Raw genomic sequence first — 13,661 nt, 5'->3', positions numbered from 1 at the left:
GCATAATGCTGGTCCTTACATTCTGCGGAATAGAATCAAGCTCTATGCACCAGCTCGGAACGTACATTCACAAGCCACAGCCAAAGCAGTCACCACACGAATCAAACTATCCAGGATGGGTGGACGTGCCTTTTCGCTCCTTGCCGCCAAGTGTTAGAATGACTTGCCTATCGACCTCCGACGTACGGATTGTTACCTCACCTTTAAGAAAAAATTAAAAACTGCATTATTCCCTAAAATAGAATAAACAGTAGTCTCTGGTAATAGCTCATGGTTTACTGCTCAATTTCAGCGCCGTGATATCCTTGTCGGATGAGTGTTGCGCTTTAGAAGTACATATAACAATAACAATAACAACAACAAAGTGCCCTGGTTGTATGATGCAGTCACTAACCAATGGGATACCAGGATCCCTCTTGCCCTGTGAGGACATCAGGCTATGTGTGGGATTTAGCAATACCAGGATGCACTATTCTGCTCACTCAAAGATGTCTAAACCCTTCCTCGGGTGTCAGGAGCCTAGTAGCCACCCTAGATGTGTGGCTACCTGTGGTCTACATGCCCATGGGAAAACAGGTGTAGGCACTTATTCAAATCAGGAGTCTCTCTTTGGCAGTGGTATATACCCTATCCAAGTAGGGAGCCTTCCTTCTAGTCAGGATGAGTAAAGTACACACCTGAGTTTGCCATTTCTCACCCTCTGGTAGCTTGGGACAAAGCAGTCAGGCTAAACTACAGCACATATACAGCAGTTAAAACACCCCATAAAAAATTCCACGCAAAAATACTCAATATTTATCTAATCAAAACAAGACCCAAATGCTAAATATACAACATACACAAATCAAGAAATCAATATTAGTAGGTGTCAATCAGTTCAGTTCATAGAAAACTATGATGATCACTTTGAGTGCAAAGTACCTGGGATGCATCAAATTTACCAATGAAAAACAGGAGAAGGAGAGGTGAGGCACCAGAAAACACATTGATGACTGATCAATGGTTCCAGTGGAACAATCAATGTACAAACAATACTCAATACGCAGCTTAATAGCAATGAAACATTTTGAGGGATTCCTGAGGGATGTCTGATAAGAAAACAAGGCTCCAAACATCAGAGTTTGTTGCATAAATAGTAAAGTTGTATTTTTTCAATAAAGATAGTAATCATTTGGAAACATTATATACATAGTACTAGTGGCAAGGTGCAGTAGTGTCCCAAGTGTATTTACGTGAACTTAAACAGCAAGTTAGTGACACAAGGTGAGATATTTACAAGGTTTCTGTAAGGGATATGTACAAGGAAAAGGGACAAATGACCATGAACAATAAAGTTATAATAATTTACACAATGGCTATTGCAAATCATATTCAAGAAAAAAAGGGAGATGCCCTATGTACCAATATGGGACAGGGTGAAGTAATCTAAAACAAAAGACAGTCCCTGAATGTCGGAATATACCCTCCGTCAAGGCGCCCCTTACGTTAATAAGACACAGCTTGACCTGAAAAATACTCTTATACTTCTGACATAGTCCTCAAATTCCACCGGACCACAAAAGATACACACACAAAATACAGTTCAGTTAGGTACTCAAGGTCCAAAAAGTAAGTCTTGTGGCATTCAACAAATGATCCTTATATTCGTATATCTTAAAAGCAGTAATTTATTAAAAATCATCTCATTACAGTACATAACAATTTAATTTTACATGATAATACAACACAATTTCATAAAAACCAAAAAGTCGACGCGGCGTTTCGGTGTCTTGACAGGTTAGTCACACCTTCTTCAGGACGGTTTTTAAAATCACTAAAAAGAGAATGCCACAATTACACATTGTTTAAGACTTATGACAGAGAGACCTCAAGTTGTACTAACATTTAATAACAGTGTTACACATTTTCATTATTAAAAAACATCTACAATAATATACTTCATTATTGACTTGTCTATTTGGAACGACTCCATAGTTTCACATTTATGGGGTACCTTTGGTTTTCCCCTACTCTCTAATATCAGAGCACAGAGAACATTGGTCACAGGCCGCAATATTTCGGCATTACGAATTCTTAACACTTCAATCTGTTAACTTTATCAAGGCAGTTTTTTGGATAGTAGTTCTGCTATCTATTGTTCTCACTTTGTGGTAATGTAACCAAAGCTATTTCTGTCTGGTATATGGTAAACCAAGGGCTTCTGGTTTCTTTGTTACAACTCCAAATGCTTACATACCTCAAATGTCGAGCGAAACAAATAATGATAAATAGTCTGTGATGACCTCTATTTCCTATTCCTTTAAAGGCATGTTTTCCGCATAACAAAGTATTTCCACCTACAAAATAAATAGTTTTCACATGACTTCATCAACCCACCATTTACAGCATTGATGTATTTTGAAAGTTTAGCTAGCGTGCCGCCATACCTTAATCCAGATGTTTATATACTGGTAAGTTCTGCTGTACCAGGGATGACCACCGTATGGATATATTGATTACACTTTAGCTAGGGATAGACAGAAATACACACAAGGGAAATAAAATGGTAGGGTAAGTCTTCCAATTATGGTCAAAAAGCAAAGTTTGTTATATATATATGTTATACTACCTTTCGTTTTGAAGCTTAAAGCCACCTCATGGGGTCTAGAGGAGCTGTAATACTTTACTCCCGCTTTTGACTTTATGTGTCTGCTTTCGTGTTTTCTTTTTTCAGATTATCTGTTAAACATAGAATACCCTGTTACTCTATTTATCAAAGGGTATCAAGAATAACTTGCGTCTGTTCATGATTATCCCTGTTTATTTTTTAATAATGGGATGTTTCAGACAGTTCTTCATAGACAAATTTGTTTCAATTTAAATTATAGCAAGTCTTACGATCAGGAGTATGCCTATGCGGTCTAACTTAGTGTGCAATCAATAGCGCACCAAAAATAATATTGAGGCAAATATCGAGATCAGGGGTATATATGTATGATCTGGCTCTATATGCGGTTAGTTACAAACTATAAACTACATTTAGTAAGCGGCCCAGTGTGTATATATAGCGGTACAAAATTCAAACATGCGGGTAGATTTTTATTATTATTATGTTATGTTATGTTATGTTATGTTATGTGGTTTTTATTTGGCGCACAGATGCTCCAGCTAAGGAGCGTCCTGGCGCCCGACAAGGCAGCTACACAACACAACTAAAAACAGCACAAACAAATAACTAAGGGAATAAAAACGTTTTCACAGCGCGACGAAAAGAAAGCAAATCACTCATAGCGCGAATAGCCGGGGGTAAGGAGTTCCACAGAGCAGCGGCCCGCACTCGGAATGAGCGTCCACCTGCCCTGCTTCGCTTAAAGCGCGGTACCACGGCCAATTCGAGGTCTGCCGACCTCAGAGATCGTGCTGGGATGTAATTGGCCATGAGGGTCGTAAGGATCGTTGCCGGGGACCCCTTCAAGATCTTATAGGCGACACAGAGGACCTTAAACTGAATCCGCTGAGCCACCGGAAGCCAATGCAGCGTTCGTATGGTGCTGGAGGTAGGACAGAATCTTGGGAGGCCTACCACCGCTCTCGCTGCGGCGTTCTGGATCCTCTGCAGGCGCCCGATCTCAGCTACGTTCAGCCCGGCCAGCAGGGAACTCGCATAATCCAGCCTGGAGATGACGGTAGCTTGGATCATGAGTTGCCGCGTGGGGGCATCGAAGAACTTTAGCACCGGACGGAGCCCACGTAAAATGCCGAAGCAACATGCGGCCGTGCGTTTAGTGTGGCATGCAAACGTAAGGGAGGGGTCCAGCCAAACCCCGAGGTTTTTAAGCTCGGCGACTGGGATGGGAGCAGAGCCCATCTCCTCCGGCCACCATCTCTCTCCCCACAGTTCCGGCTGTCTACCAAATACCATGACCTCGGTCTTACTAGCGTTTAGCTGGAGACAGTTGGACGTCATCCAGCTGGCGACCGCCCTCAGTCCTTGTTGAAACCTGGGGGCGTCGACTTCGGCATCCCCGCTGATCGTGACCGCTAGCTGGGTGTCATCGGCATATGACACCATGGTCATACCCCATTGTTTGACAACCTCAGCTAGCGGCCTTACGTAAAGATTAAACAGCGTAGGACTCAGCGAGGAGCCTTGGGGGACGCCCAGGTTCAACGGATGGAATTTGGACTGATAAGGCGGGACGGTCACGCTAAAGGCCCGGTTGGTTAAGAACGACCGGAACCACTCGAGAGCAGTGCCGGTAACACCAGCCTCCTCTAAACGCAGCAGAAGGATAGGGTGCGAGACGGTGTCAAAGGCAGCGCTTAGATCTAATAGCACCAGCGCTGCCGTTTGTCCCACGTCAAGCACGGAGCGAAGGTGCTCCACCATATAAAGCAGAGCCGTCTCCGTGCTATGACCTGCCCTAAACCCATTCTGCGTAGCGTCGAGTATATCAGCTCTACGAAGATGTTCCGAGAGAACAGCATTTACGTGTGCCTCCATCACCTTAGCTGGCCACGGCAAGAGTGAAATAGGCCGATAGCTCTCCGGCTTGCTCCCATCCAGGCTAGGTTTCTTCAGGATAGGACGAACCATGGCTCGCTTCCACTTCAGTGGAACTTCGCCAGATGTGAGTGACAAGTTGATCAAGGAACAAAGCGGTGAGATGTCAAGTACCGCCAGGTCCTTGAACACTTCGGGGCAAAGTGGGTCCTCTGGGGACCCAGACTTCACTCTGCGAGCCAAAGTGCCTAGGCTATCAGAGGTTAACAAAGGTATAGAATGTAGTCCCTCAGATGGTGGTGGCTTAAAAGATGGATTAGCCGAGGGAGCGACCACTGGAAAGGCTCGATAGATGGCATTCACCTTTTCCAGGAAAAACTCTGCCAACTTTTCACAGTGCTCCACAGAGCTCTGATGTGAAGTTGTGACTTTTTTGGCAGTAAGGTCTTTCAATACCTTGAAGATAGCCTTTGCCGGGTTCGAACTATTCCTGAATTGTGTCGCATAAAAAGCGGCACGGGTTCTACATACCGCCCGATGGTACACCTTCACTGTTGACCGATACATAGCTTTCATGGAGTTGGAATAGGCTTTACGCCATGCCCGCTCTGCGCGCTTACAAGAGACCTTCAGAGCCCGCAGTGAGTCATCGTACCAGGGGCTGGCCTTGCCAGTTCTGGTTTTACAGGTCACCAAGGGGATAAGGGTGTCCAAGGCCCTAGAGACCCAGTCGCTAAACCTGTCGAACACCTGATCAAGCGGGCCCGAGATGTCAAGCGGGTCGGCAGATAGAAGATGGAAGAACTCATCCAGCTTGAGTTTGTTCCAGCGTCGTCTTGGAACAGAACACACCACTGGCTTGGGTGGACTAGCCACAATAGGGCAGTGGAACTGTATCAAATAATGATCAGTCCATGCCAGAGGTGTGTAGCTGGTGACACAGACTTCCGTAAGGTTGGTGAAAAACGGATCAAGGGTGTGTCCCCCTGAATGTGTAGGCTGCGTCACCAGCTGATTCAGCTGTAACGCCTCAAGATCCGCCAGGAAGCTGGAAACTGGAGGACTACCGAAGTTGTCAAAGTGTAGATTTAAATCTCCAATGATGGTAAAATTGGAGCACCCCGTAGCCAGATTGCTGATAGCATCAGGTAACGCTGCTCTAAAGGCCACATCACTCCCCGGGGGCCGAGAGATCACTAATCCCGACAGGGTGAAATTAGATGAGTCTTATTATTATAAAGACTTCTCCCAGAAACACGATCCTTGTGCCGCATAATGATTTGTCCAAATTAGGAGTATAACTATGTGGCCCCACTCGTGTCTTACGTAATCTTTATTATTGCGAGTGGTCTACAAAGAGCGGCTCTTGTCAATTACCGCCGTGATAAGCATTTCGGGCATGCGGGAAATTTATCTATCTTTTCCTAGTTTTGCACTTCAAGTGGTATTAAGGAAACTGCTAGTGTTTGTTAACGCAGAGATACATAGTTGGGGCAAATAGGAAGTTTGTTTATCCTTTCCTTAAGGCGCGGTCTTTCTCTCGGGAACTACTTAGATAGTTAGTTTTAACATAATGAATTTCGCGCCCTAAAATCTACAACTGGCGTTTCTATCTAAGCCGCCGAATTCACAGCCTGTCAGCTTACCTGAGTAGGGACCAGCGGCCTCCCTGTAATCTTCTTCCTGGTACAGCATGCGGGATATCGATCACGGATATACGTGGTCTGTTTATATTCACTCTATCCGGGTCAAAGTTGATTGTTGTTCCGATCACGTGGTCCGTGTCGGCCATTTTCGAATGGGGAACTAAATACGTTATTTTGCATGATTTACGATATTCTCTTAACATCGATTATATTAATTGCTAATTTGTTCATTTATATATGTATTCTATGAGTCTATAACCTCTATAGAGTTTATGGCGAAAAATGCTGCCGGGTTTGGGTCGTATAAAACTCTGCCGCCATATTGGAGTGGGAGAAGTATCACACTATTACTTCAGAACTCAATATTCTTTTATAGTCACTCCTTCTGTACTTAATATATTTTTTTAATAATCACTTCCTTGAGTCTAACGTATATGCCTTTTATATTAGAGGATTAGAAGTTTTTTAACCTCACTGTTACAAAGGCTTTTTGTATATTTTCTTCTATCACGTAACTTGGTTGTCTTCTAGGTATAAGTCCCATATATCCCAGCTGACATTTTGGAATGGAGACTACCTTATACTTTTATTATTGGAAACAGTGCTACTTTATTATTATTTTGTGGAATCACAAATGATTTCAACATTAGGCATTTTTAACCTTACTGTTACAAAGGATTTTATATATATTTTCTTCTATCACGTAGCTTAGTTGTCTTCTAGGTATAAGTCTCCTATATCCCGGCTGACATTTTGGAATGGAGACTACTTTATACTCTTATATAAAGCTAAACTTTCAAAATACATCAATGCTGTAAATGGTGGGTTGATGAAGTCATGTGAAAACTATTTATTTTGTAGGTGGAAATACTTTGTTATGCGGAAAACATGCCTTTAAAGGAATAGGAAATAGAGGTCATCACAGACTATTTATCATTATTTGTTTCGCTCGACATTTGAGGTATGTAAGCATTTGGAGTTGTAACAAAGAAGCCAGAAGCCCTTGGTTTACCATATACCAGACAGAAATAGCTTTGGTTAGATTACCACAAAGTGAGAACAATAGATAGCAGAACTACTATCCAAAAAACTGCCTTGATAAAGTTAACAGATTGAAGTGTTAAGAATTCGTAATGCCGAAATATTGCGGCCTGTGACCAATGTTCTCTGTGCTCTGATATTAGAGAGTAGGGGAAAACCAAAGGTACCCCATAAATGTGAAACTATGGAGTCGTTCCAAATAGACAAGTCAATAATGAAGTATATTATTGTAGATGTTTTTTAATAATGAAAATGTGTAACACTGTTATTAAATGTTAGTACAACTTGAGGTCTCTCTGTCATAAGTCTTAAACAATGTGTAATTGTGGCATTCTCTTTTTAGTGATTTTAAAAACCGTCCTGAAGAAGGTGTGACTAACCTGTCAAGACACCGAAACGCCGCGTCGACTTTTTGGTTTTTATGAAATTGTGTTGTATTATCATGTAAAATTAAATTGTTATGTACTGTAATGAGATGATTTTTAATAAATTACTGCTTTTAAGATATACGAATATAAGGATCATTTGTTGAATGCCACAAGACTTACTTTTTGGACCTTGAGTATCTAACTGAACTGTATTTTGTGTGTGTATCTTTTGTGGTCCGGTGGAATTTGAGGACTATGTCAGAAGTATAAGAGTATTTTTCAGGTCAAGCTGTGTCTTATTAACGTAAGGGGCACCTTGACGGAGGGTATATTCCGACATTCAGGGACTGTCTTTTATTGCAAATCATAGACACTGGTTACCTGGTTCATTCCCTAAGGGCGTCAACGGCGTTTCGACCTGGGGGTGGATGGCGGGTCTCTTCAGGACCAGGGGGGTGTGGGACATCTATGGGGGGGGAGAGAAAAAGGGGTGAGTGTGGGTGAAGTGTTGGTAAAACAGTAGTTAAACCAGACCGTTAAGGAGGCTTAATACCTGGGTTTAGGCGAGCTCAGGGGACAGTGGTGATGGTAAACCGTGCATGTAGATTAAGGAGGTACTTACAGTGTGCCCAGCCGGGTACTGTGGTACATTAGGGGGAAAGAAGGGAAAAACGTTATGGGTCAGCCACGAGTTAAAAGTAAGATGCCACTCATAGTATGGTGTAAGTTCATACACTTACCACTGAGGGTAATTTCGTTTCTGATAACGATGATGTCAGTTCCTTGTCCATATTGGAGAGACAACCACAGGATATGTGGTGTTGATAGAGGGGCTTAGCGGCGCTTAGTAGCCGATGAGTAGCCCGGTCGGACAATGCCTGGGAAAGGAATTAAAAGGACGCGGATGAAATAATAGTGGCTACAATGTCGGACTTAAAGTGGCCTCAAGGGGTCATGATTACCTTAGAATTGAGATGCACGCTCGCTGCCTTCGTTCGGTCTTGATGTGATCGCCGAGGGGAAGGTGGAGCGTGCACAAGCTAATAACGTATTCATTGTGGAACGTGCGCAGGATTGTTCCGGTGAGCCGAGCGTTCGAGCTTATACCTGTTTGCAGAGCGGCAGGTAAAGTGCCTGAACCCGAGTGAATAGATGTGCTCCATTGACTATGGTGCTGGTGCCGGCTTTGTTGGAAACATGAGAAGCCAAGACGCATGGGTAAGAACATAAATGATCACTTAGTAAGATCCTCTACTGAGATCTCAAAGAATCAAAGTGGCACATTACAATCAGCATGGGGCCTTCCCCCCATAGTTGGACACCACAAATGTGGCAACTGTGTCTCATGTCCATTCACGGAGAACACGACCACCTTCAAACAAGGCAACTGCGAACATAAGCTAGATTTCTTTTCCAATTGTTATACCAGGAATGTTGTCTATTGCATTTGGTGCCCATGTGGCCTACCATACATAGGACAGACACAACAACCTATCAAGGCCAGGATAGGGCAGCATCGCAGCCGCATCAGACGGTCAGTGATCACCGCACCTCTGGTCTCTCACTACATAGACCTGAAACATACAGTGGATGACATTAAATGGCAAATTGTTGACAAAGCTAAACTACCAGAAAGAGGCGGTGACATCACACAGATACTCCATCTTCATGAGTGTCACTGGATTGACAGAATTAACTCAATCAATGAAGGCCTCAACTCTACTGAGGAATGGAGAGGTTTAGTGACCACCCTATCACACTGATATGAATTAGATACATCTGAGTCTTCTGCTGCCAATGAGGCTTCATATGATGGTACATCACTAGTCTATAGCCAGAGTAACTGCCCCTTAAATTGATGCATTTAACACCTATGGCGTAGGCTCACTAGCCCTAGGTCACACTCACAACAGTATACAGATATGCGAAACCATGCACGTGTAATCAAATTGTATATATGTATAATTGCTATGATTAATTGAATATATGTAAGTGTATTGTCCACCTTTCGGAAATGCCTGTGTATTCATTCTGTTGTCAATATTCATGGTATGGTTCCATGGTTCTGTGACCGCATTGTACGAACTTGACTGGTAAGCGTAGACTAACACCATGTAATATACAGTCCACCTCCTCAACGTCTGCACCTCAGTGCCACCACGATCGCTGTTCAGCAAACTCCTATTTCTAAAACATTTGTCTTAGCTTCTCATGTTTCCAACAAAGCCGGCTCTGGCACAATCCTTAATTACATAGTCAATAGAGCACATCTATTCACTCGGGTTCAGCCACTTTTCCTGCGGCTCTGCAAACAGGTATAAGCTAGAACGCTCGGCTCACCGGAACAATCCTGCCCACGTTCCACAATGAATAAGTTATTAGCTCGTGCATGCTCCACCTTCCCCTCGGCGGTCACATCCAGACTGAACGAAGGCAGCGAGCGTGCATCTCATTTCTAAGGTAATCATGATCCCATGAGGCCACTTTAAGTCCGATGTTGTAGCCACTATTATTTCAGCCACGTCCTTTTAATTCCTTTCCCAGGCATCGTCCGACCGGGCTACTCATCAGCTACTAAGCGCCGCCAAGCCCCTCTATCAACACCACATATCCTGTGGTTGTCTCTCCAATATGGACAAGGAACTGACATCATCGTTATCAGAAACGAAATTATCCTCAGTGGTAAGTGTATGAACTTGCACCATACTATGAGTGGCATCTTACTTTTAACTCGTGGCTGACCCATAACGTTTTTCCCTTCTTTCTCCCTAATGTACCACAGTACCCGGCTGGGCACACTGTAAGTACCTCCTTAATCTAAACGCACGGTTTACCATCACCACTGTCCCCTGAGCTCGCCTAAACCCAGGTATAGAGCCTCCTTAATGGTCTGGTTTAACTACTGTTTTACCAACACTTCACCCACACTAATCCCTTTTTCTCTCCCCCCCATAGATGTCTCACACCCCCTGGTCCTGAAGAGACCCGCCATCCACCCCCGGGTCGAAACGCCATTGACGTCCTTAGGGAATGAACCAAATAACCAGTGTCTATGATTTGCAATAGCCATTGTGTAAATTATTATAACGTTATTGTTCATGGTCATTTGTACCTTTTCCTTGTACATATTCCTTACAGAAACCTTGTAAATATCTCACCTTCTGTCACTAACTTGCTGTTTAGGTTCACGTAAATACACTTGGGACACCACTGCACCTTGTCACTAGTACTATGTATATAATGTTACCAAATGATTACTATCTTTATTGAAAAAATACAACTTTATTATTTATGCAACAAACTCTGATGTTTGGAGCCTTGTTTTCTTATCAGACATCCCTCAGGAATCCCTCAAAATGTTTCATTGCTATTAAGCTGTGTATCGACTATTGTTTGTACATTGATTGCTCCACTGGAACCATTGTTTTCCTATATAAAGTTTGCACCCTGGTTCCTCATGAGTAGGGTTCCCTTGTTTTTCCTGTGAGGCAGCGGAGGTGAAGCGTTGGTTCCTTACTGCGAGAGGAGGTGGTGCATCGGTTTCTTTCTGTGTGGGGAGGTGATGTGTCAGTTTCTTACTGTTAGGGGAGGTGATGTGTCAGTTCAGTTCAGTAAATCTTTATTTCGAAGAATAAAAATTCCTCATAAAAGCACATTACATAAAATGTCATTAGATTTCATTAGATTTCATTCCTGAACTTTTCATGTTAAAAACAACAATAGAGAAGAGAGGATATGATTCACGGGGCAGGTATAATTTTACAACACTAATCCATTTCTTGTATTCCTCAATCTTACTGCTACATTTAAAAAGCTTAAAATGGCACATAGGGTGTGAGGATCAGTGGCTTTCTGTAAAAACAACAATGCAGTTCTTGCTTGGCGGAATTTATGTTTCTTTAAAATGTCTACCAAAAACAATCGTCTGGGGTTACTATAAAATGAACATAAAAGTACAAAATGAAGGTTGTCCTGCGGAGACCTATTGTCGCAGCCGCAGGCACCCTTCTGCTCAATTGATACGGTAAAACCAGCAGGGTAAGCTAAAATATTTGGTAACCAATTGAGCCTAAAACGGCACATTAAAAACCGATCATTTTGGCTATACATAAGAAACAGATATGATTCCATTCCCCCTCCATTTCTTACAAGGTCATAGGCTGCTAGTGATTTCTTTGCCAGGCCACAACTTCTTCTGTCAGCGACATATTTTTCTAAGGTGATGTGTCAAAATCCAGCCACGCGTCCTCAGTAAATTAGGGTGGGGCTTTGTTGATGAAGATTTGACGCACAACTGCAATGAGTGAAAAAATCCAGGTGCTGCGGGCAATGCAGCGGCATTCCAGTCACTGCGTCAATTTTTGAAGCCACATATAGGTGATGCGTCAATTCTCCCAGGCGCACAGCAGGTCCTGCGTCGGAGTCAGAGTGGGGATCTTGGACTTTGGAGACTCAGTGCTTTGGGACTCGGGAAGCAGCTGTTCTTTGGGCCACAAACAGGCACGGCATCGATATGTTAAGCCGCGTGGCGGTGTGTGGAAATTCTTTCTTCACGGCTGTGCTGCATTTGAAAAAACAGCCTCCGTAAGGGTGATACGTACATTTTCAGCAACAGGAGCAGCAAAATAACCTTCAAGGACCCAGAACTGGAATTGGAACCACAAGGCAGGTCAGAACTCTCAGCAGTGGAGTTCAGTGATGCTGCAGGTGAAGTCTTTGTGCCCCTGAGACTTCATAACAGGAGACCAGCTCTTCATCAAGCCCTTGGAGAATCTCCTTAAGCAGGATACAGTGAAGTAAAAGTCCAGTCCTTTACATTGCCCACAGACAGAAGCAACAACTGCAGGTCAACCCCAGCACAGCAGCACACAGCAAAAGGGGCAGTGCACCTCCTGTCAGCTCTTCTTCTTGGCAGGGTCATCTTAGTCCAGAAGTGCTCTAAAATCACTGGGTTACAGGTCCAATACTTATACCCATTTTGGCCTTTTGAATTTAGCTTACTTCAAAGAAAGTCTCTCTTGCTCTCAAAAACAAGTTCTGTCCACCCTGGTCCAATGACACCACAGAAGGTGGAGACAGCATTGTGAAACACAGCCTATTCAGGTGTTGGTGCCAACTTCTCCCACTAGTCTAGCTCAGAAAGACCCATCAGGATATGCAGTACACACCTCAGCTCCCTATGTGTGACTGTTAGAGGCACAGGATGGTTAAACAAGAAAATGCTAACTTTCTAAAAGTGGCATTTTTAAATACACAATATAAAAACCAACGTCACTAAAAGATGTATTTTTAAATCCTAAGTTCAGGGAACCTAAACTCAATTTCTCTATCACTTCCTAATTGAAAGTTACGCTTGTAAAATGTTACAAAGCAGCTCCAATGATGAGCTGTGGGAGAGATAGCCTTTCATTAGAGAAAAAATGAAATTGGCAGTATTGCAATACCGAGACAGGTAAAACACACTAGCACATGCTCTACCTTTCACATACACTGCACCCTGCCCATGGGGGTACCTGTGGTCTACGTTAGGGGTGCTTTACATGTAGTAAAAGGGCAGGTTAAGGCCTGGCAATTGGGTGCACTTGCCAAGTCGACCCAGCAGTTTAAAACTGTGTGCGCAGACACTGCTGTGGCAGGTCTGAGACACATTTGAAAGGCTACTTGTGTGGGTGGCACAATTGATGCTGCAGGCCCATGATTAACATTTGATTTATAGTCCCTGGGCATCCTCAGTGCACTTTCCTAGGGATTTACCAGTAAATCAAATATGCCAAGCAGGGATAACCAATCATAATCAAAATTTACATAGGGAGCCTTTGCCCTTTAGCAATTATCAGTAGTGGTAAAGGGCCCAGTGTACCTAAACCAGCAAAAACGATATAACTATATCCGGCACACAGTCAAAAATACAGAAGATAGAGGCAAAAAGACAGGGAAAACCATGCCAAGGATACCAGGTCTAACAGCACTGGTCTCACCACCATGTTCCCGCCGCCAGCCTGTCTACCTGAACAAAGGTGCAACCCTTCAGGAGTGTGATTGCCATTTCCCCACCAAAGGCAGCTTCGCCTTTGAAGCTCGCCTTTTGGGCCAAAACCCTGAGTTGCCTCCTGCAAGGGGGAG

This window comes from Lissotriton vulgaris, chromosome 7 (genome assembly GCF_964263255.1).
Source record: "Lissotriton vulgaris chromosome 7, aLisVul1.2, whole genome shotgun sequence".
Taxonomy (NCBI): Eukaryota; Metazoa; Chordata; class Amphibia; order Caudata; family Salamandridae; genus Lissotriton; species Lissotriton vulgaris.
The sequence above is the reverse complement of the archived record's forward strand: the minus strand, read 5'-3'. Positions refer to the sequence as shown.